This window comes from Notamacropus eugenii, chromosome 3, assembly GCF_028372415.1.
Source record: "Notamacropus eugenii isolate mMacEug1 chromosome 3, mMacEug1.pri_v2, whole genome shotgun sequence".
Lineage (NCBI taxonomy): Eukaryota > Metazoa > Chordata > Mammalia > Diprotodontia > Macropodidae > Notamacropus > Notamacropus eugenii.
The window spans coordinates 485,993,252-486,018,215 of record NC_092874.1 but is presented as its reverse complement, the minus strand read 5'-3'; the positions used below and the strand labels follow the sequence as shown (position 1 = coordinate 486,018,215).

At 47.4% G+C, this 24,964-nt stretch overlaps 1 long non-coding RNA gene across 1 annotated transcript; it reads right to left on the bottom strand.

Moving 5' to 3' along the window:
* Positions 1-4,522: 4,522 nt before the first annotated feature.
* LOC140531781 (uncharacterized) lies at positions 4,523-18,577 on the bottom strand. The gene is made up of 2 exons (XR_011976440.1): positions 18,369-18,577; positions 4,523-5,071 (listed from the first exon to the last, which is right to left on the bottom strand). It is a non-coding gene; the product is annotated as an uncharacterized lncRNA (long non-coding RNA).
* Positions 18,578-24,964: the final 6,387 nt, after the last annotated feature.

Sequence of the window (24,964 nt, the reverse complement as noted above, 5' to 3'; positions counted from 1 at the left end):
TCTGAAGGGAACAGCGCTGTCAGCATGGCATTGCTTGCGATGTTGCCTGTTAAAGCCAGCACAGGAAAGTCGTAATTTATCTGAAGAACAAAGCTCATCATTTTAATTGCTTTTTGGTGGGGATATTAAAGCCCATATTGTTTTTCAAGCACCCATTAGCCCACGGAAGACGGGAAACGCAATAATACTCACCCAAGGTGAGATGAATGAAACCTATCAATCTTCGTGGCTTGGCTAATGATCATTAATCATGATGAGTGCTCAGGCTCTCAGCAAGAAGAAGACAAGCAAGAACAAATGCCCACCCGCACCCCACCCCCACAGGGCTCTGTAATTCTTATGGTAGTAATCATCCCTGGCAGGGTTTGAAAGTTGGCGTGAGGAAGTTAGTATCTGTATCGTTATCTTGATTTAAAGGTGAGGAAACTGAGTCCAGAGAGGTTCAACCATGGCTCCAGAGTTAATAAGCATCTAATGCAGGATTTGAAGCCCTTTCTCTCCCCTAGCCCCATGGAGAAATGCCAAGCACAGCCACTCAGAGTTGCCCAAGGGACACACATTTTGTTCACACACATCCCCACTCTCCTCATCCCTAGCAGCCTGCTGAACTCAATTCAGTTTCATAACTGAATGGGGAAAAGATGGGATGCTCCCCCTCATCTAACAGCTCCCCACTGTTCCCCACAGAATGAAGGGTGCCAGAGTATAGCAGCCCTGTGTCTTTGCAGGCATAGGGGGCTTTTGCACCCCTGCCATCTGACCCTATCCTGCCGTACACTTCATGCTTGTGACCATGCTCTCCTTTCTGGCCAAGCTGGTCTCTTCAATCATGCCTCCAGGCTCCGTTCACACTGTTTCCTCCTCCCTCCCTTCCAACTATTCATCCTTCTAAACAAAGCTTCAGGACCACCTCCTCCAGTAAGCCTGCCAAACCACCTTATATCAGCCTTCTCTGAACTTTTACCCTGCTTAGGGCCTGGACAATCCACCCAATCAATAGACCAATAAGTGTAGATTAAATGCCTCCATGCACAAGGCTCTGGGCTGGCCATTGCTCTGACCCCTGCTGGCTGGGCTGGGTCTCCCTACTCCAAGGGCGAGGGACTCATTTTTACTTCCTAATTCTCCCTACCTCCTCCATCCCCCTGCCCCCCTTCTTGCCTCCCCACCCCCTCCCTAATATACAGTATAAGCTGTGCAAATGCTTCCCAGTGCATTAGTCATTTCAATACAATGTGGGAAGAGTCTTTGAGACATCCAAGCCAAATGCTGTGGCCTTGAAATCCTCAGGTTCTAGTACAGTGCCTGGCACAGAGCAGGGGCTTGGGCAATACTGATCCATTGGTAAAGAGGCAGCAGGCATAGTCTGTTTGCATTGATGCCCATATGCAAAGGAAGAATGTAACTGTCTAGGAGAAAAACAACATCTCCCCTTACCTGTGACTGGGCTGCTATGGGGGTTTCAGAACTTTTGTGATCTGCCTGGACCCCCCACTTCTCCAAGTGATGATGACAGACTGAATGCCACCTTCACATCTAGTAGCACTCCCTTCCCCTAATTGTATAATTCATATCTCTTCCAAGAATTTCCACACACAACGGTGCAGACACACGCATTGGTCTTTGGCACAAGGCACTGATCACCACGTGGAAAGGTCAATGGCTCTGGAGATGTGGTGGAATCAGTGAGTACCAGCCATGGTAACTGACTGCTTTATGTTTCAGGGGCAGTTTCTACAGCAAGAGGAAGACCTTTTGGCCCTGGAGTCTGTCTGGGTAAGGTTTGGTCACGACAAAACAAGAAGACACAGCAGCAGCTAGTACTCCAGCCCGACTTGATCTACTATGACCTTCCACAATGGTCACAGGAGGCCTCTCAGAAAAACAACATTCTGAAAATGGCAGAGAAAAGGCAAGGACTAGCCTATGTTCTCCCAAATTCCCCTCCAAATACTTTAAGATAATACCTCCAATCAAGTTCTGGAGTGGTAGAACCTACAAAAGTAAGGGGTAAAACAATTTTCTAGCACAAGACAACCTAGAAAGTCAACAGGAAAGGTTTATTGCACTGGAATGAGAATGGAGTACAATCCAGTGTAAGCCATACCAGCACAGACCAGGCTCCAGTCAACCAGAAGCAGGCCTTGGGAGTGATTGGATCAGCAGCATCAGTGACTTCTTCTGGGGCTCTCAGCCCACAGATGGTAAGGGGCTCAGACAATTGAAGGAGATGATGGGGTCCCTTTGCTGGCACCAGGGGCAGGACTTGGTAGCATGGCCTATACATGGATACAGTTCACAGTCGTGAATCTCAGTTCCAGGGCACTGGGAAGCACTAGAACACTGGAGCTTGTGACCACAAGGGAGCAGGGACCCTGGTCACAGTTCCAGGGCAGGAAAGGGTGCTTGTGGCTCCTCATAAGCCAGAGCACAGGCCAGGGAAGTAGTAAACACACCTCTCCTTAGGTCATACCACCTTGGAAGAACCAAAAACTTACATGTCCTCAGAATGACCTCTGAAAATAGCTGCACAAAAAGCCTGAAGTTGGGGCATTGCCTCTTCCACTCAGGAAGCTGAGATCCACTTCAGCATGGAGTTAAAAGTCAAGAAATAGGCTAGAAAATGAGCAAACAGCAGATGGTTGTCAGGGAAGAGGAAAACAAAAACTCAGAAATAGACAACAAAGTTAAAACTGTTATATCCCAACCCTCAAAGAAAAATCTTAATTGGTCTTAAGTCATGGAAGAGCTCAAAAAATATTTTAAAAATTAATTACGAGAAATAGAGGAAAAATTGGAAAGAGAAATGAGAGTGATGAAAGAAAATCACGAAAAAAGAATTGACATCTTCATAAAGGAGGCACAAAAAATACTAAGAAAATAACACCTAAAAACCCAGAATAGACCAAATGGAAAAAAGAGGCACAAAAAAATCCACTGAAAAAAGAACCCCTTAAAAAGAAGAATTGGTCAAATAGAAAAAAAGGAGGTATAAAAAGTCGATAAAAAATGTCCTTAAAAATCAGAATGGGGCAAGTGGAAGCTAGCAACTTTATGAGACATCAAAAACCAATACAATCAAATCAGAAGGGAAAAAATAGAAGAAAATATGGAAAAACAACTGACCTGGAAAATACATCAGGAGAGATAATCTAAAAATTATTGGACTACCTGAAAGTCATGACATCATCTTTCAAGAAATTGTCCTGATATTCTAGAATCAGAGGGTAAAATAGAAATTGAAAGACTCCACTGATCTCCTCCTGAAAGAGATCCCAAAAGGAAAACTCCCAAGAATATGGTAGCCAAATTCCAGAGCTCCCAGGTCAAGGAGAAAGTATTGCAAGCAGCCCAAAAGAAAGAATTCAAACACCGTGGAGCCACAGTCAGGATAACATGAGATTTAGCCAGTTCTACATTAAGGTATCAGGGGACTTGGAATATGATATTCTGGAAGACAACGGAGCTGAAATTACAACCAAGAATCACCTACTCAGCAAAACTAAATATAATCATTCAGTGGAAAAAAATGGATATTCAATGAAATAGAGGACTTTCCAGTATCCCTGGTGAAAAGACCAGAGTTGAGCAGAAATGTTGACTTTCAAATACCAAACTCAACAGAAGCATAAAAAATAAACAAAGAGGAGTCACAATGATTTCAATAAGGTTAAACTGTTTACATTCCTACATGGGAAAATGATGCTTGTAACTCCTAAAACTTTCTCATTACTAGGACAGTTAGAAAGAAAGAATTGGATGAAGAGAAATACAGAGTTGGTAATGATAACAGGATGTTGGTCTGGCCCTGTCCCCTGCCAAGGATGGGGCCCATAGTTCACCAAATGCTGGACCTGGAAGTTGGTCTGACTCTGCACACTGCTGAGGATGGGAACAGGGACACCAGGTCTCCCCTCACTCTGAACTAATTTGGCTCTGTCTCTGGTTGTAGAAAGGAATTGTTTCTTACTTCACCTGTGCAGTTTGCCCAACTCCACCCTTCCACAAGATTCTGGCACTCTTTTTACTCAGCCCTGGACATGATGGAGGACTTTACAGCTAATTCACTTTCATTCTCTGGGTCCTTGTTCCTTCTTGTTCACATTTAGGACCTTCCTGAAGTGAGGGTGGGAGTTGGCGGGGGTGGGATTTGAACTCTTCTAGGTCCTAACACACTACCCTTCCCCCAATTCTTCAGCATATATTCTTTTCACAAATAGGATTATGACCCTCAGTGGCAACAACAGAAATTACAATGCCAACAAACCTGGTGTGTTCTTGTTTTTAAATCTGTTCCCAACATTGAAAAATGTTGAATGAAAAATGAAAGCTTGCCTCACCACTCCTCGACTAAAATTTGCCCATTTCCTTAACATTACCCACCTTCTCATCCTCACCTCCCTCCCATAGTTGATTAGAGCAAAGCTTTTGATTTTAAGTTTCAAGGCAAAATCTATTTGAATTGTCCACGATGATTGGCGATGAGTAGGAGATAAGATCACAGGGGAGGAATCTGGAGAAAATTATTTGATCTGATTTATTTCTCTTTTCCTTCTCCAAACCATTTCCCCAATGTCCCTCCTCCACAACTCATAACTGGCAGATTAGAATTTATGCTCATTTTCTTTCAGTGAAAATTCTAATGAAAAGTGACATGACCAAAAGGGAAGCTGCTTTTTTTTGAACATGGGATAATGGAAGAGTCAGTAAGAGAAAGAATTGTAAAATAAGCCCCAAGCTTTATTTCAAGCTTCCCTCTTCTATGGGGATCACGAGAGAGAATGAGTCCATGTCCTCCGAACTACGTCTTGTCTTGTCTTGAAAGGACTTCCCCCACCTTTGGGCCAGGGGTTCTTTCTTTGTTGGGATCCTGGACCCCTTTGCACATTGTTTACTGAAGCGTAGGACCCTCTGCTCAGAAGAAGCGCTTCAAATGCCTAGGAAAGTGTGCTACTGAAATGCCGTTGTCACAACAAGGTCACAGATTGCAGGTGAAGACTGCTTGACGTCCAGGTTCCCCCCTCCACCTGCCCCTTGCTTCCTCAGAGATCTTCCTGCTTCCTCAAACAACCTGTAAGGGAAAGAGATTTAGAGCCAGGATGAGTCACTTAACCTCTGTCTGTATTTCCTCATCCATAAAATAAACAGAATAGCAGTTGCCTCTCAGGGTTGTTGTGAGGATCAAATTAATATCTTCTTACTCCCTTGCAGTTTGGCTCCCAACCTTATCAAGCCACTGAATTGCTCTCTTTAAGGTCACCAGGGATCTCCTAGCTGCCAAATCCAGCGGCCTTTTCTCTATCCTTGTCGTCCTTCACCTCTTTGCAGCCTGGGATCATGTTAGTCACTCTCCCCTCCTGGATCCTTTCATCTCTTTATATTGTCAGAATGCCTTTTCTCCTGGTTCTCCTCCTCTCTCTCTGACCACAATATATCACCATGTTCAAATAATGAGCATGTCAGGTCATTGGGGGTGGGGGGACAGGGAGGGTGCAGTGGAGGTAAGCCACTCCAGCACAGGACCAAAGGGAGGACTCGTGTGAGAAGAGGCATGAGAGGAGGTGAGAGGAGGGAGCTGATCATGCAAAGAGAGCAAGGGATGACCAAAGGACATGTACCACATCTTCCTTCATTCTGTGTTGTAGAACCTAGTGGAAAGGTCCCAAAATTTTGGGTAGACACCCAGTAGGGGATTGATGGGAAAGTATGGACAAAGGTCACCCAGGATGTGTGGAGGGGCTGCAATGTGCATCGCTGCAGGGAGTATCTTATGGGTCACATATCTCACAAGGGGAAATCACAGATTGACCAAATGCCAAGGAAACCCTTGTCTCCCAGGTTGGGATGATCAATAAGTCAATACAACATTTATGAAGTGCCTACTATGTGCTATACACTGTGCTAACACAAGGATTACAAGAAGAGGCAGAAGATGGTGCCTGCCCTGGAGAAGCTGACAGTTCAATGGGGGGTACAGCAAACAAATCAGTCTATACAAAGCAGGCCACGCCCAGGATGGAGAGGAAAGAATTAGAAGTGGGAAGCTACTCAAACTAAGAAGGGTTGGAAAAGATTCCCTGGAAGAGATGGAATTTTGTGGGGACTTGAAGCCAGGGAGCTGAGTGGTCAGAGGGGAGGAGAAAGAGTGTTCCAGGCTTGGGGAATGCCACAGAAAATGCCTGGAGCCAAGAGATAGAGGGTCTTGTTTGTGGCCCAACCAGGATCCAAGAGCATGTGGGGGATCAACTGAGATAACATACGCAATTCGCTTTGATGCCACCATTAAAATCTGTGTGATTATTGAGTGTTCAGGTATCAGAGATTATCCAATGGGATTTGTTAAGCTCCTACTATGTCCGCCAGTCAAGTATTTATTAAGTGCCTACTATGTGTCCAGAACCCCCCTTAACCATGGGCATTCAAAAAAGGCAAAAACAGACCCTACTCTCAAGCACCTCACAGTCTGATGAGGGAGACACAGTGGCGATCAGTGTGTGTACATGGGCTTGGAGAAGGGAAAGGCTAAAGCCGAGAGACGAGGAAGGACAGGGAGTGTGGATCCAAGCCAGGGCGTGGCTTTATGATGTGAGAGGTTGTGAAGAAAGAATCAACAGCTGATGGGCCACAGGGTGGAAGGTGGGGGTCAGTGGCCTGCACAGAAGTAAGAGGAAGGGGAGAACGAGACTGGTCCTTCTCGTCCAGCAGAAGCAGAGTCCAGAGCCCTAAGAGAGATTGCTGAGGAGCTGGTGCAGCCTGGATGTCAGAAAGGGTCACAGTAGCACCCCCTCCCCCACACTTCATGTCTCTTCTTTGTGGAGGATGTTAGGCCCCAGCTGAACCATCACCTTCGTGGGATGCTGTGGATGGATTCCTATTCAGTTCTGGGTTGGATCAGTGGCTCTGGAGGCCTCTTCAAGGCCTGAGCCTGGGGCTCAGCATCCCCCCACAGGGGGATATGTTATCAAGCACTTGAGGAACCTAGAAGAACACCAGTCCTATCTCTGTTTTCAGTGAGACTGAGAGCATCCAACCCCCAGACCCAGCACCTCCCAGACTCTAGGTAGCAGCCACCTGAGGAAACATCCCTGGTCTTGGCAGCTGCTCCAGACCGGCAGCTTGCTCCTCAGCATCCCTTTCTGGGACTCTTGAGGCAAGTCTTTCCCAGATGGGGGCAGGTGTCCTCTATGGGCCCCACCCCTTCTATTCCTCATTGTCCAGGGATAGTCACAGCCGACTTCTAGGTCCCTGTCAGCTGATCCATGGAGTCTCAGTGCAGCTTCTTAAAATATCTCCCTGGAACACTCTGCTCCAGTCCCAGGGGCTGCTCTCCTGCTGACTTCTTAAGACCAGGAACATGGGAGCAGAGGGGAAGTGGGGCAAGGGGTAAGGACCAAGAACCATTCCCTATGTCTGAGGAGTAGCTCCCCAGGGAGGCACTGACCCTGCTGTGCAGTGAAGCCCCTTCTTCCTGCCCTGCTCTCAGGACTCCCACAGAGTTTCCCACAATACCATAGTTCTTTAGAGGAGGACCACATGCCATGCGTGCTCCATCACAGGGCTGCTGTTAGAGTTGGTGATGAGATCTTGGTGTCCCATACTTCAGATCAATGTCCCTGGGACTTTGGGTGATGGATTTAAATCATGAAGATTGAATTCTGGGTTTAGGGGATCATGCTAGAGATAAGCAACCCTTGTTCGGAGAGTAAGGAACTACAAAGGAGCAAAATGATGTCTGCTGACCACTGAGTGTGCTCAGAAGGAGAGACAAGTGCCTCTGTATTCTTCCCTTTGTCCACTTTCTTGTCAGGGGGTGGGGGGGTGAGTGACCAGAATGAACAGGAAACAAGACTGACTCCTCTCCTCCCACCAATAACTGTACATTTATTTATAGTCAATCAACAAATACAAGCACTTGGTATATGCCAGGAACTGCTGATAATAAAATATAAGCAAAAAGGCAGTCCCTGTCCTGCCTTCAAGGAGCTTACATTCTAGTAGAGAAGACAATACATAAAAGAAAGCTGAAAGAGGATGGGAAGGGGAAGGTGGGAGGAGGTACCCGGGGCAGAAGCATGATGGAGCTGTCCAGAGGAGGAAAGCAACCTGAGGGGAAAGCTGGGAAGACTTCGATGAACTGATGCAAAGTGAAGTGAGCAGAACCAGGAGAACATGGTACACAGTAACAGCAACATTGTAACAACGATCACTCTTCTGATGAACACAATGATCCTAGACAATTCCAAAGGGCCCATAACGAGAAACGCTCTCTCCCTCCAGAGAGAGAGTGGCAGCTGATGGACGGGGAAGTAGACTTTTTCCACTTTCTTTATTTTTCTTGCTTTTTTGGTAACATGCCTGATGTGGAAGTATATTTTTGCTTAATTTCACATGTATGATTGATATCATGTTGCTTGCTTTATCAGTGGGTGTGGGAGGGGCTGGAGGGAGAGTGAATCAGGAACTCAAAAATGTGAGAAGTGAACATGAAGACCAGTACACTAAATAATAATAATAAATCATAAAATGAAGTAAATCTCTAAGAGAGACAGCGGACCTAGAGATGGCGCTGTCGTCACACGGAGGCTCAGAGGAGCGGCAGGAGGCGCCTCTCCCAGCGAGTCTTGGGGCCAGGCTTATTCTTTAAGACTTAGCAACACTTACTTTGGGTTGCTTTGTGGGGCTCGTTTTTCCCATGGACATTGTCATAGTCATAGAATATATTGTTTCCGTGGGAGAAGAGCTCCTTAACAGTGAACTATGTCTACAGAGAAATGGTCCCTCAAGGGGTACAAAGGAGCCCGTCTCCCCAGAAATGTCCCAGTCACCTTGGGAGAAGCACCAATCAGGGATTCTGTGGAGGGGAAGGTTGGATGGACCAGCTACTGCTATCCAACTCTAAAATTCTGTAATCTCCAAGTACGGTCTTGGGGCTTCCTGGCAACAGGTGCTGTCCAGAAGATTAGAGAAGCTGCACTGGGACCCTACCCAGTGATAGTTATTTCAGGTCTAAGCTGACCAGCACATCTGTTCAGACCCACCAGCTGGGCTTCTTCTACATGGAGGCAGAGTTGAACTGAATGCCAATGAGATTTTAATAGACTTTAATAATTGGGATGAATCCAATCAAATGAAAGTGAAAGGGGGCAAATGTAAAGTCTCATGCTTGGGTTAAAAAAGTCAACTTCCCAGGTCCAAGATGGTGGACAAGTGGCCAGACAAAAAGCAGTTTGAGCCTCTTGACTACTCTGAGCCTTTTGTTCCCCAAGTTTCTTTAACCAACTTGTTAACGGCACCACATTCCATCTGCTTCTGATTCTGGGCACCATCCTCTGGACACACACATTTGTGAGCACCTTTCCTACACTGTTGTGCCCAGAAGTGAGCACAAGGTTCCAGATGGGCTCTGTCCAGGGCAGACGACAGACAGCCAGGGGCCTCTATCACCTCCTTACCCCCAGATGCAATGGGGCTCTTGGTGTAGTTTAAGATTGTACTAACATGGGTTAGTTTGTTTGTCTGTTTAAAAAAAATCACACTTTCTGATTTCACAGGCCTTCAATTCAACAGTCATTTTCATGTGCCTATTATGTGCCTTCCAGTGTTGTGGGTTATAGAGTAGCTGGGGCGACCACAGTGTGTGGTGTGCTTGGCCTGGAGTCAGGAAGACCTGAGTTCAAATCCAGCCTCAGACTCTTACTGGTTGAGTGACTCTGGGCAAGTCACTTGGCCTACGTTTGCCTCAGTTTCCTCATCTGTAAAGTGGAGATTATAACAACACCTGCCTGCCAGGGTTGTTCTGAGGGTCAGACAAGATAATAACCATAAAATGCTAAGAACACGGCCTGACACATCGTCATCATCGTCTTGTTCTCGTGCGTCAGATACAAAGACAAAAGCCAAGTGAACCATCCCTGCCCTCAAGGAGTTTACGTTCAGTTGCGTGGGTACAGAGTGTCCTCAGGTGAGTAAAGAGCAGAAATACACAAAATACAAGACTAGGACAAGGTAACTGGGCCCAGGGGCCTCAGCAACCAGGGCAGTCAGGAAACGGACATGACGATGGAGGTCTTGGACTGAGCCTTGAAGGGATCTGAGAATACTAAGAGATGGAGGACATTGCAGGCATGAGGCACAGCAAGGGCAAAGACACAGAGATGGGGGAACTGGGTGGCCTTGGAGGTCACTTCCACTAACTCTAAAGTTGTGCTCCTTTGGTACTGTGTCTCAATGTATGTGTCTCTGTCATCTCTCTGTCCTTCTCTCCCTCCCTCTTCTCTCTCTGTCTCTGTCTTTCTGTGTGTGTCCCTCTGTCTGTCTCTGTCTCTCTTTGTCTTTTTCTCTCCCCCTTCTCCTTCTTCCTCTTCTCTCTGTCTCTGTCTTTCTGTGTGTATCTGTCTGTGTCTGTCCCTGTCTCTCTCTCCCTCTGTCTCTCTCCTTACCCCCCTTCTCTGTCTCTCTCTTTCTACCTCCCTCTATTTCTCTCTGTTTCTCTCTCTGTGTGTCTCTCTCTTTCTCTGTCTGTCTGCCTTTCTCTCTCTCTTTTCTCTTCTAATACCTGAAGCCAGCCAGTGTATTTCCCTGTCTACTCTGGGTTCCTTTCCAGGTTAAGCTGTGTCTTTAAACAGCTGTGGGGTGTGGGGGCCCAGCCCATCCTTCATTTAGGACATAACACTGAATAACTCATTTCTTTTCCAAAGGGAGGGATGCTCTTGTTCCCACTCAGCTATTGCTTTGTCTACTGAAGAGATGATTTATCTAGAGCTGGGGGTGGGTTTTAATTGCTGGGTTGGGAGGTCAGAGTGGGTGGGCAATTTGAAGGGCTGTATTGAGGGCAAGATGAGAGGTCCAAAAAGAACACTGCCAGCTCTCAATCCCTCGTTACTCGTAGCACTCCCACCTCACTTACCACAGTCTCCACTCCATCCAGTCCCTGATGAGCTGTGCCTCAATGTTCAACCACCTTCAACAAGCATCCTCTCCATCCCTAATGCATGCAAGGGCTAGCCCCAGGCCACTTCCAGGGATTGACAAAAGGAGGGTCCTGCCCAGGGGTGGAGCAGAGAAGCACACAAATGGAGGTTCAGGTGGTAGATGAGGAGAGCTCAGAAGGGAGAGAGGCCACACTGAACCAGGGATCATGAAAGGCACATGAAGAAGAAGAAAAAGCTGAAGAAGCCTCTGCTTAGTCCTGACCTTGACCTCAGTCTCCAAAGCTGCATGTTGTTGACATACCAAGGCCATGAGCAATCACTACTGACTGGACCAGAGACCAGAAGTGGCGCCACATTAGACACTGACTGATATTCAGACCATAGTTCAATTTGGAAGGACTTAGGAGTGGCTGAGTCCAAACTTCTCCATGAACCTCCCCTAAGGCATCCCTGACCCTGCTAGCTTTAAGAGCCCCTAAGCTTTGGCAGCCTTGCCAGTCATCACTGGAAGCCTTGGTATCTTCTTGTCCTTTGGAATGGTGGATGTCCCTACTCTTGGTGACTCCAAGGTCTATTTTCTCTTCATGCTGAATTTGGGAAGTCTTCATGGTCCTTTCTTAAGATAAATTCAACAGGGCTGAAGATTGTTCTTAAGAATTATATAATCACTTTAGAGAATTTACTTTTGCTGCCTTTGTATGTACTGTTAGAAACTTCCCCCAAAGTCCACTTGCCTCTAGCAAAGTTATCTGTTTTTATTTGTGTTTAGCCAAACAAGCATCCTGCTTTCCTCTTCCTTAAGACCATGAGTTTCTGGGGGAGGGAGGGAGGGGAAAGGAGATTCAGCTGTATTCTACCCCCCTTCCTTCCTGGAAGAAGTAGCTTTAACCTTTAAGGACTTCCAGTGTGGAAGAAATTGTCTAAGTCAGCTGTCTGTGACTGTGAAGCTCTTTCCATTGAGATGAAGCATCATTTCCCCTCCTCCCCTCCCGGTGCTATTCTCTCCCTAGGGCTAAGCAGTATGAATCTTTGGTTTCTGCCCCAGAGCTTACTTCAATCATTGTCAAGATCTGTGATTACATTAAGGCGAGAGCTCTTCTCAGAACTCACACAACCAATCCTCCCATGGCACTGGTCCAGGTCTTTTCGCCATTTTTTAACACTATCCATCCACTGAATACTATATAGGAAAGGAAAAGAAGAGACCGAAGGCAGGGCTACGACACTGTATTAAGAAGATAAATTCATGGGCAGCAATGGAGCAACTAGCTGCTAGGGCAGGAAGATTAAGCATGTATTAAGCACTTACTGTGTAACAGGAACTGTGCTAAGTGCTTTACTAATATTATCTCACTCCAGTCTTACAACGACCCTGGGATATTATTATCCCCATTTTACAGCTGAGGAAACTGAAGCAGACAGAGATTCAGTGACTTGGCTAGGGTCACATAGTTAGTGCCAGATACCAGATCTGAACTTAAATCTTCTGATTGACTGACTCAAGACTCAGGGCTCTAACCACGGGGGCCCCCAGCAGTGGCAGAACATTTGGGTCAATGTCAGCAGAGGGAGAAACAGGAGTCAAGTCGTGTTGTCACTGGAGCAGACTACAGGCCCTTGGATAGAAAGAAGGAAAACGTGAGGTGTTTGGGAAAGAGACCCCAGTACTAGCCCAGAGGGGGTGATAAAGTGGTTGTGAAGTCTCCAGGATCTGGCTTCTTGAGCATCTTCTCTCTGGCAAAAACAGCACAGTTAACAATGTATTACCTTGTCTTAATGATTTGTTATCTGGTCTTAAATGATGAGCAAAACTGCTGCTCTGGACTTTATTCTGACCAACAAGAAGGAAGTGATTGGGTCAGAAATAATGGGAACCTTGGGAGGGCAGTCTTCATGACCCCATTCGGGGTTTCCTTCCATACAGAAGTGGTTTGCCATTTCCTTCTCCAGCTCATTTCATAGATGAGGAAACTGAGGCAAACAGGGTGAAGTGACTTGCCCAGGGTCACATAGCTAGGAAGTGTCTGAGTCCAGATTTGAACTCAGAAAGATGAGTTTTCCTGATTCCAAGCTCAGTGCTCTACCTGCTGTGCCATCTAGCTGCCCTGGGGGGAGACTGACCACAAAGGTTACAACTGGGAATAGATGGAGAGAGATGTACATCCTCAGGGAGCTCATTGGCTAGCTGACCCCTTAAAAAACCATGATCAAAAACAGAAGCAGTGATAGATAATAGAGGGTGAATACAAAAAAGGTCCCAATGTACAGTGATGATGAGCAGGGAGGGGAGGCAGCATGCCAAGCCCAATCCTATACTGACAGCTTGTTGAAATTCTCTGAACCTGGTTGTATTCATCTGGAGAACGAAGTTAAGAGTACCCATGGAGCCTCCCTCCCAGGGTCCATGTTCATGGGGCTCCAATGCATCGACGGCATGAGGACATCCTGTCCTCAAAGTCAGGGCTTAGTATTCCTGGGGAGTCATGAAACTGTTCATCTCTGTCAGCCCCCAGGTCCCATCACAAAGCCTCTGTCCTCAGCATGAAGGGGAGGCTTCTCAGCACCAAACTCTCCCCGAAGCTTCATTTACAACAGCAAAAAATCAAATCCCCAAACCCTGGCATCACCTCCAAGAACCCAATGCAATAAAATGTGCAGATGCCAAGGGATATAATGGCACCAGAAGGAATAACAAATGCAAAGAATATGGAGGAAGACCTATCTTTGTGGAAAGCAGGGCTAATCCATACTCTTCACAACTCAGAAACAGTAAACCTAGCAGTTACAAAGGTCCTGAGAGTGACTCTGAAGGGGAGCTGGGAGCAGACTGACTTATTGACTACACAGGTCATGCAGAACCAGGAGCTCCCAGAGTGGGATACGATCCTGCTTGTGATTGCTGATGTGGATGTTTATCTGTGGATGGCTGCCGACTTTAGAAGAGCCAAAATTGCTCCTGGGAGGTCAGATTTTTGCTGAATATCCCAATGTGCACCTGGAGCCAAGTGCTCCTGCTCTCCAAAGCCTGGAGCAGACCGCACCCGAGAGACGTAGATTTCTCTTTGGTACCATGTTCTAGGGCTGGCACTCACTCTGCTCAAGAGGGTTCCGGATTCCCTGGGGTGCCCAAAGGGCTGGTCTGCATGCTAACCTCCTAGACTCACTTTGTTCAATGATTTCCCTCTCTGATTGCCTTCCATTACTGACCTGCTGCCTCTGCTTGGCCTCTGCTACCTGGTAAGCCCCTAATTCTTAACTACTCCTCTCTTTCTGACCCAACATATATTTCAATAATATTTTTCCCAATTACATGTAAAATAATTTTTAACAATGATCTTTTGAAGTGTTGAATTCCAAATTCTATCCCACCCTCCCTTCCCCCTCCCTGAAATGGTAAGCAATCTGATAGAGGTTATACATACGTAATCATGTGAAACATAAAAAATTAGTCATTTCCTGCAAGAAAACTCAAACAAGAGAGAAAAAGAATGTGTGTGTGTGTGTGTGTGTGTGTGTGTGTGTGTGTGTGTGTGTGTGTGTGAGGGGGGGGGAGAGAGGGAGAGAAGGAAAATAGTATATTTCAGCCTATATTCAAACATCAGCTCTTTCTCTCGAAGCAGACAGCATTTTTCACCACGAGTCCTTTGGGATTTTCTTGGATCATTGTACTCCGGTGAGTCATTCACAGTTGTGCAAAATCTTTTTAAATTTTATGTAATCAAAATTATCCATCTTACATTTGGTAATACTTTCCACATCTTGTTGGTCCTAAATTCTTCCCTTACCCATAGATCTTACGCATAACCTCTCCAATTTGCTTATGATATCACCCTTTATGTGTAAAGCATGGACCCATTTTGACCTTATCTTGGTATATGGAGTGAGATATTACTGGACTTTCTGGACCTATGGACCCTTGCTCCAATCAAAGCAGATTGCTCCCTGTTTTTCAAACTTTCCCTGTGTTTCCCACCTCCATGACTTTGCTCATCTTGTCCTTTTTATGTGGAATCCCTCCCCTCATCTCCCCCTATCAAAAGCCTCTCCATCGCTCAAGGCCCAGCTCAAATGTCACCTTCTCCTGGAAGTTTTCCCTGATCTAGAATCCAGAACAGCTACTAGCCTTCCCTGAGACCCCAAACATGCTCTCATCTCCCCAGCAGGACTGAGCACCTATAGCTCTCTCTCAGTGGTTCCATCTTTGTACCTGCTGCACACTCACAGGGCCAACTGTGGTGCTGTGAATGAATGAATGAACCTGTCTGTGGCCTGGGTTCTGACTTCCCAACCATTGGTCTCTGTTCTGAGCTCACGCGCACCCCCGAGCCTCACTGGACTCACTGGTCTCAGTTTAGGACTCCCATTCTAGACTGCTCACATGGCTCTTGAATTCCATAAGCCTTGCCCCACCTCCTCACCCTGTCTCCCGGACTTGACAGCACAAGGTGGGGGCGGGGGAGGTGACTTCCCACAGAAGCCCATGCTCAGTTTGTCTCAGTAATTATGAAGCAACCACTAGGTATGAAGCCTTGGGATGGAGTGTTGGGTGTTGCGTCCAGTCAGTGTTCATCAGATTAGTGACTGACTGAGGGAGAGGGAAGAGAGAAGACCCAGAGACTAGACATGTGCAGATAGCTCTTTCATGGATTCCTGGTCTTTTCCAGACATTCGTTTTATTTGCAGCCCTGGGCCCTGGAACCAGGTGGCCACTGGGTGACCTTGGACAAGTCCTTTCTCCCCTGCCCCAAATCTCATTTCTCTTGGCATCAGACTGGGTTTCTGGAATTTCTTTTAGCAGTTCGAGAGAATGAGGCCCCAGGGTCTGGGGAGAGGTGAGTCTCTGGACGTTGGGCACATGTTCTTCCCACACAGGGAGTCTGATTACAAGCTGACAGGGAGAGAGAAAGGAAGCTGGGGCCAGCCTAACCTGGTGCTTGGAAAGACTTTCTGGTCCTGTGGCCGAGACTTCAGGGCTGTCTCCTCCACCACAGCCAGTGCTCCCTCACACTGTAGCTGGTCCTGCTCCCCAAAGCCAACGCCTGGGGCAGGAAAGCCCCGACCTGACAACTGCAGGGATATAGGTCCTACCCTTCCCTGGGAATCTGACACTGAGGGAAAGGAGCTGATCGCTAGGAAGGGGATCAGCATGGAAGAAGGAGACTAGAAAAGAGCTGGCTTTGAATTCAGACTGTCTGGGTTCAAACCCTGACTTTGCCCCTCCTCCCCTCGGTGACTTTGTACTAGACACTTTGGCTCTCAGCCTCAATTTGCTCATCTGTAAAATGAGGGAATTGGACTAAAATGAATGGACATGTCTGGGATCCCCTGCCCTGCAATGATTCGGGTGTGAAGAAAAGGGAGAAAGCCTCTGCTTTGGCAAGCACTGCCGCTGCTCTTGATGGGCTCCCTATCCTTGCTGCTCCATCTCCTGAGGGGAGGGCTCTAGGGCAACCAGACCCATCAGCCAAGCAGAAAAGGAGATTTGGAGAATGAGGGTGGAATTGGGCATTCTGGGCCCCAGTTTAAAATACGGGAATGTCACAAGGACCATCCAAAGGCCCCAAAACAAAGGTGTATGTGTGTGGGGGGGGAGTGGGGGGGGGGGGGCGTGTGTAGGCATGCGCCCACCTGTGTGTGGCGTTAAGAGCTGCCCAGTAAGACTGAGGGAGGCTGGCCTGGCCTGGCCTCGGGTTGCAAGGAGGGCTCCCTCCTCTAGGAGGCTCTCACTAACACCATGAGGAGGAGCAGCGCTGCACTGGGGGAGCAGGGAGTGGCTATATATCACAGGAGTACACACTGGCAGCCATCCCCAGGCAACCCGCAGGCAGGAGTCATGCAGACGCTCGATGTGAGTTTAATTCATTTGTAGATGAATAAGCCTGGAAGCAGGTGTAATCTGTTTTTAATTATTCGAGAGGTGATTTACCAAGCCGTGTGTGCCACGGAACCGCATAGTTTCTGAGCTGGGAATAGAAACTCTTCCCTGGTTGTTTTTCTGAAATAACAGAGCTGAATGGCCATTTGCAGTGGGCAGTGATCACTCCCAGGGAGGTCAGCACCTGGCTTGCTGGCTTCCTCCCTACCTTGACCCTGCTCTTTTCCCTGGAGAGTCCTGAGCATATTGAGATCTCCTCCAACCCTGGTTTCCCAATTCAGGCACATCCACACCTCCCTCAAGCTGCTCTTTGACCCTAGCTCAGCTCCCCTGGCTTGGCCATACATACTCCTGACCATCAGCCTTCAGGGCCATTTCCACAACCCAGAACCTTCCATTTCCTCCCCAACAGCGTCTCCTTCCATTTTCCTCCTCGGAAGCTCTCGCTTGTCCTCAGCGTTCTGGCCTCCCCTCCCAGTCACCAGTCCTGCTCAAGGCTTCTTTTCTTCCTTTTCCACTCTGACTCAATAGTGAACCAGTTCCTCTATTCTTACCTCCCTTGCCCACCTGGTCCTGCTGTAGCTCCCGCCTGGCCACTCTACAGCCTTATTCCCTCCATGAGAGTCTGGTAGGGTGAAGGGCAGAGTTGTGGAAAACTTGGATCTAAAGTAGCTGGAGTTTCTATAGCCAGGGGGCAAAAAGGTCTGGGAAAGAGAAAGCAGTAGTAACTAGACCATCCAAACTTCCAGCAAAGCCCCTTCCTCATTCGGTCAGAGTCATTTCCTAGGGAAGACGAATCAGCCAAGGGAAAGAACTGATAAAGGAGATGAGGTGGATCCAGAATGCAAAAGGGAGAAGAGAAGTGGGACTTTGGGGACAGCCATTGTCCCCTGATGGGAAATCACCCTTCTTACTAGTGCCCCATCAGAGCTAGTGTTGGAAATCAAGAGGGTTGCCCATATCAGTAGGAGAGACATCATGTTTGGAGTCTATGTGCAAAGGGGATATCTCCCAGGTCCTAGCTGCCACAAACCCCCTGGTTCCTCCTCTTTGTGGGGGGATTCATCAAGTTCCTCTTAGGGAGAGTGGAGTCCTGCTGTACTCCTTAGGGACCAGCCTTTCCTTATCGTGTCCAACCTGGCTCTGGGCCTCTCCTGTTAAAAGTCCAGGGGACCATCACTGGATTTTTTTAAAATTCTGTTCTCTGTTCAGGCTCTTACATTGACTAACATTGGGTGGATTATTGGACTACATGACCTTTGAGTCTTGTCTTTCTCCTTGGTCCTCCTCACCAGGGCAAGTGAGCTAGCAGACCTGTAATCTCCCTCCCCAGCTAACCTTCCATGGCTCCTCCAAGCCTCTGGCCCCCAGCCAATGTACACAGGGGCCAAATCAGGGCATCTCTAGCCTTTCCTTGAAGGCTGTGTTTTTCCTTTTGTGAATTCCTGTTCTCCTTGCTATTTCGAGCTTCACTGATGGTCCTTGGTGTAACAGAGATCTCTGTCCTCTGCTCTCAAGGATACAGCAGCCTCCCAAAGATTCCTGAGTATGCGTGTGCTTACCCATGATCCCGAGAAGACAGACACAGGCCTTCCAGTGAGGTGCTCCTTAGGGCAGCTGGGGGAGGGGGCAGCATGGTCACCACCAAGGGCAGGGTCTTCCAAACCAGGGATGTGAGCAACACCACTGTGGGCCACAGCTGGAGCCAAGAGCATCCGAGACCCAGGTTTGGAAAAGGAGACCTGCCCACAGAATTCTGTCCTTGACTGTCCTTGACATTCAAAAGCTCATCTCAGCACAAGATTAATCAATGAGAGAAAGGGAGCAGAGCTGGGGGAGCTGACTGGCTGAGGCTGGTGGGGCAGGAAGAGCAGGGGGTGGGGTGGGGTGGAGAGAGTGGAAAGAGACCAAATTAGAAATAGGCTGAGAAAGGAATGGAGAAGCATTTTAAATTTAGATCTCAGCAGGATCCTAGGGGATTATGTAGCCCAATGCCCTCAAATGACAGAAAAGGAAACTGAGTCTGAAAAACAAAGTGATGCCCAAGCAGCTGAAAAGCCAGTGCCTGGCACATGGTAGGTTCCCACTTCTGCGCTGTTGGAGGGAGTTTCCCCACTGTGAGGTCCTCAAAATGATGAGAGCCCAAACCCAAAGAAGTCATGGTTGAGGCCAGAACTACCGACTATACAAACAAACACTGCTCTATGTTCCTCTTCTCCAGCCTCATCATCCCTTCACAGTCTGGTCTTTGATCTCATGCTCTGCTTCCCTCTTGGGTACAGTAATGAAACCAGCACTACCTGCCCTCCAGCTAGGTGGAGGTCCAGTGGCCAAGGGCTTCACCTGCCAACCAAAGGAGTTTGTATTTGATCTTGGAGGGTACCTGGCTGCTGACTGAGCAGGGCAGAGGAAGCCATGTTGGCATCTGAACAGAGGATGGATTAGAGTGGGGAAGGAAAGCAATCCTGAGGCCTTTACAACAGTCCAGGCAGGAGCTGAGGAGGGGATGGCCTAGGGTGGTGGCTGGCGTAGGTGATCCATAAGTAATGCAAGAGGGATGCAGATCCAATGTAAGGAGACAGCTTGGTGGCACTGGAGGCCTTTGGCAGGTACCTTGGGCTAGAGGCTCTCTGGAGCCCCTCCCAGATCTGGAAGTCTATACTTCTGTGGTGCCCATTTACTCATTGTTGAGGCTCCTCAAATCAACAGGAGTAGAATGAATGGTGGGGGCAGGATGGACTATTTATATATGGAAAGGGAGGATGGAGAAGGGATTGTGAAAAGATGGCACACTATTACCTTCTGGGTGGAGCTGTCAATCCTAAAGTAATTTTGAATTTTCCAGAAAAATCTCCTGAATTGTTTGTACCCAGAGATCCCACTACTAGGCACAGGGTCCAAGGAAATCAAAGGTAAAAGAGGGGTCCTGCAAACACCAAGGTACTCGTAGCAGTACTTTCTGTGAGACCAAAAAGACAAAAACAAAAACTAACCACAAAGTGGTTATCCATCAATTGGGGAAAGGCCCAAAAATCTGCGAATCATCTGGGATATGACTGATTCACAGTGAACATGAGGGATTCAGAGAAGTGTGGGACAACTATCATCAGATGAAACAGAGAGAAGAAAGCGGAAAAAGAAGAGGAGACGGGTCGTTGATGACCACGTAGATAAGGGCAGAAGAACCTGATTGATCATATTGGCCAAACTACCCTGGAGAACAGAGTCCTTGAACCTGAGGCAGCTCTTCTGGCAGAGCTACGTGCAAAGGGAGGGGATCCAAGATGCTCTAGGATGGATGAATGCATGAAGGAAAAAGCCTGTATTCAATACTTAGGTGCCTGGCATTGCACCGATAAGGGACTGGAGTAGAAATTCAAGCAAGCAAACAAGAGGGTCCCTGTCCACAAGGAGTTTACATTGCGATGGGAGAAGACCACAAATGAAGAAATGGGGATGGGGGGACACAGCAGCAGCTAGAGGGACTAGATGATTTCTCAGGTCTAATATACCTGTAGAATCCTAAGACTGAATGAATGAATGAGTGAGTGAGTGAATGAGTGAGTGAGTGAGAGAACGAAGCTGACCCAGGGGAAGCTGGGATCCCCATTGAGCAATGAGATGAAGCTATGTGAAAATGGATTCCTCAATGAGGCTTGGTTTTCTCTGCACTTCCTTCCTTCTCTATCCTGTCCTAGACACATGTCTCAGACAGCTGCTCCAGCCCGGGAAAGGCTGGGGATGGCTGGCTGGAAGCAGGTCTGGAGGCCCCTGCCAAGTGAAATCTGATCAACCTAGGAGCTAAAAGGGCACCAGGGCATGCCTGGCACACAGCAAGGGCTTCATAAATGCCTACTGACTGACTGATTACTCAGTTGGCCAAGGAGATCACATGCATTCTGTTAGCCTACTGCATCTGCATGGCAACCTCTCTCCTATATCGGGGAGGGGGGATTTTCCGGGAGAGCTCACAGGTCACCCTTTAGACAGAGGAGGTATTGGAGGGGGTGCTATGTGAACAATTTTCCCTGCAGAAGCAGGGGCTGGGAAAATCCAAAGAAGAAAATACATCCTCTGCTCATTTGAAACAATCTTCTGTGATAATCATGATAGTTTACATATGAACTAAACCGCTTTGATGAGGGGAAGCGAGTGAGCTAATGCTGGCACTGGGATTTGAACCGGAATCCTCTCATTCCTCAAGGAAAGGAAAGGCAGAAGAGGAGTGTCTGGGAAACTGTAGCATTAACAGCATTGCCACTAGACCTCGGTTTGGACCCGACTCTGCCACCTGCTGTGGAAACTTAGACAAGTCACACCTAGGTCCCCTCTGAGTCTCAGTTTCCTAATTTGTAAAATGGGAGAGGTGGCTCACTATAGTCCCCTCCAGTCCTAGGGATATGAGGAGCGAAGAAAGATTTCAGAAGGAATCTAGACTTAAGTTGTGCATTGAGAAGCAGGTGGATTTGAACAGGCAAGAAGAGAAGGAGTGAACCATGGACTACCCAAGTTTGCAGGGAGCCCAGAGATCTTTCCAACCCACACCTGAACAAGACTTCTCTCCACAACCCCCCCCACACACACACACGCACATGAGGCCATCTAGGCTCTGCCTATTGACCTCTAATGATGGGGAGCTCCTACCTGTTGAAGCAGCCCACTCATTTTGGGGGGCCCTGATTCTTAAGAAGGTTTTCTCTACATCGTTCCTGGCCCTCTCCTCTGGGACCAAACAGAGCAAGACCAATTCCTCTTGAATATGGCAGCCTTTCCAATGCTTCCTTAGCCTACACATCCCCAGCCCAGCTCAGTGACCTGGTGGCCTTCTTCTGGGTATTCTCCAATATTTCTCCTAAAATGAGTTTCGCAGACCTGAGCCCAAAAGTCCAGGTATATATGGTCTGTTTGGGGCAGGGTTGTATCACCTTCAGTGTCCTGGGTACTTATTACGTCCTTGAACTTTCTCTTCTTGCTTACTGAAGGACTCTGATTTAGGGTTAGAAAGGCCTTTTTCTTGTTTTCCTTCAGTTGTTTCAGTTGTGTCCAACTCTTTGTGACCCCGTTTTGTGGTTTTGTTGGCAAAGATACCAGAGTGGCTTACCATTTCCTTTTCCATCTCTTTTTACAGGTGAGGAAACTGAGGCAAAAAAAGGTTAAGTGACTTGCCCAGAGTCACACAGCTAGGAAGTATCCGAGACCAGATTTGAGCTCAGGATGATGAGTCTTCCTGACTCCAGATCCAGTACTATATCCACTGCCACCACCTAGCTGATTCATTCTGTTATAGGGGTCCTGTACTCTCAAGCATACTTTGTTGAAAATTCTGCTAAAAAGACCCATGAAGAGGTAGATAGGACTGAGGTACCTCAGTTTTCCTTTAATTCAAGATTTTTCAGGTCTTGAATAAATAAAAGAAAAGAGAAAAAAGTAAAAGCTGGGTGGAAAGAAATCTGGAAGAAATTAGGTTTAGACCAAGATCTCAGATCAAACACCAAGATAAGCTCACACTTAGAGTATCATCATAAACCAAGTAGAGGAGAAAGGAAGAAATTATATTGCAGATTTATGGATAGGGGGAAAAGTCAGGACCAAATGAGGACCAAACAGAAAACATTACAAGAAAATAAAATGGACAACTTTGATTATATAAAATTTAAAAGATTTTACACAAGCAAAACTAATGCATCTAAAATTAGAAGGAAAGCAGGTAACTGGGGGAAGGGAAATCTTTATAGAAAATCTAAATATGAAGTTTCTCTGACAAACTTATTTTTTCTAAGAAATATGAGGAATGAATTCAAATTTGTAAGAACAAGAGTCACAACTCAATGAAAAATGCTCAAAGGATAAGAAAAGATGGTTTTCAAGGTAAGAAACTCAAGATATCTACAGCCTTAGGAAAACATACATCTTATAGCTAGTAATTAGATAAATTCAAATTAAAGCAACTCTGGGGTTTCGATGCAAACTCATTAGGTTGGCAAAAGCTCAGAAAAAACCAAAATGGCAAATGTTGGAAGGACTGTGGGAAAACAGGTACCCTGACGTACGGTTGGGGGAACTTGAATTAGTCCAACCATACTGAAAGGCACTTTGGAATCAGACACTAAACAATGCATGTCCTTTGATCTATTTATAGCACTTCTAGGACCACAGCCCAGAGAAATCAAAGAAAGAGACAAAGGACTTGTATGCAAACAAACATTTATAGTATCTCTTTGTCATGGCAAAGAACTGGAAACCAAAGGGTGCCATCGATAGGCAAATGGTGGAACAAATTATGGTATATGAACCCAATAGAATGCTATAGGGCTATAAGAAACTACAAAAGGGATGACTTCAAAGAAACCTGTGTGAACGGTATGAGTCGATTCAGAGTGAAGTGAGCAGAACAAGAGGATAATTTGTACAGTAACATTGAAAAAAAGGACCAGTTCTGAAAGACGGAAGAAATCACCAGCCAGGGCTCCAGAGGACCAGCTTAGAAATGTGGCTCCAGTGCCCCTAAGGACGTGCTTGTCCTATACTGCTTACTGTCTTTATCAGTGACTTGGATAAAGACCTATATGGCATGCTTATCCAATTTTCAGATGAAAAAAGGCTGAGATGGATAGCTAACCCACTGGATACCAGTCAGCACCCCACCCAAAGTCAAATTAATCAAAGATCTTGGGCTGAATCTAATTATATGTAACTTCATGGGAATAAATGTAAAATCTTATACTTGGGTTCAAAGAATCAATTTCACAGGTATAGGATGGAGGAGGCATGGAGAGATGGAAGTTTATCTGAAAAAAAATCTGGGGGTTTGAATAGATTGCAAGCTCAGTAGGAGACAATAGTGTGGTATGGCAGCCAGGTCATTTGAGATGATTTGAAACTACATTAACTATCTTCCAGGATGTGAAGGGCTGTGGAGGAGGGATCATCTCACCTCTGCTTGATCCCAGATAGCAGAACCCGTAGCCACAGAGAGAAGTAAACGGCAGATGTAGGAACTTTTCCCTGACCATTCATGCCTGGCCACCCTGGCTGCTGGAGGTGGCTCATGAGGTCTCTGCCCAAAGGCTGGATAGCTGTTTGCTGGGAAGGATGGTGTGGTAGGCCTGCCCTCCTTCTTGCTCAGAAACTCGATGGGCTCTTGTTTTTCCCCCCACCCCACTCTACCAAGCCCTCATTCTGTGATCAAGGAAGGCATCCTTGACTGGTTAGGGCTTGGGCAGGACTTTACAGACCAGTCAGGAGGAGAGGAGGGGGAAGGGGGATTCCAGACAGGGAAAGGAAGTGTCTGAGGAACACCTTTCTCCCAGCCTCCTCCTGAGGCCACTCCCTGCTGACCTCACTCCCAGGGGTGCCCAGGACGAAGCTGCCCAAGAGAGCCTCTCAGGGCACAGACCCAAGTCAAGTTAATTACATTCCTCAGATGTTTTCCATGTTGAGACCTAACAACAGCCTGCTGGGCCCTAGCCCTCTCACACATCAAGCCCAGGCAGTGCCGTGAGGCCTCCCCCAACTATGCTCTTTCCTTGCCTTCTCTCTCTCTCCTTCCCTCCCTGTAGTTTCAGTTCTCTCCTCCATAGAGAAGTCTCCTAAGATGGCTGTCTCTGTCTGTTTCCTTCCCTCCCACATTGCCTCAAAATCAACGTGAACAAAATGAGATTAATTCTCTTTCCCCTAGATATACCCCCTTGCCCCCTCTTTTCCCCTCCACCTTCCTCACCTCTGCCCTCTCTCTGCCTTTCCCTTTTCTTCCTCCCCTCCTTCCCTCCTCCTGCTTCTCTTGCTCTTCCCCTCCTCTCCCTCTCTCCCCTTCTCCCCTCTTCATCTCCACCCCTCCTTTCTTCCCTCTTCCTTCCTCCTCTCCTCCTCTTCTCTCCTTGGTCCTTTTCTCCTCTCTCTGGATCAGGGCCACACCCTGTTGTAAACCTGCTGTACCTCAGGCTGATCCCTGGACCATAAACTCACTCTACCACCTGGCCATCCCCAGCTGGGCCCCCACTGAGCACCACTCTCCAGAACCTCCCCACTTTCAGCCTTACCGCTTCCCTCCCTTGGGTCTCACAGCTTCTCCTCTGCCTCTTCCAGGCCACAATGTACAGGTGACCCATCAGAGCAGGTCACTTCTGCTCCAGAGCCTTCCCGGCTCCCCAGTTTAGAC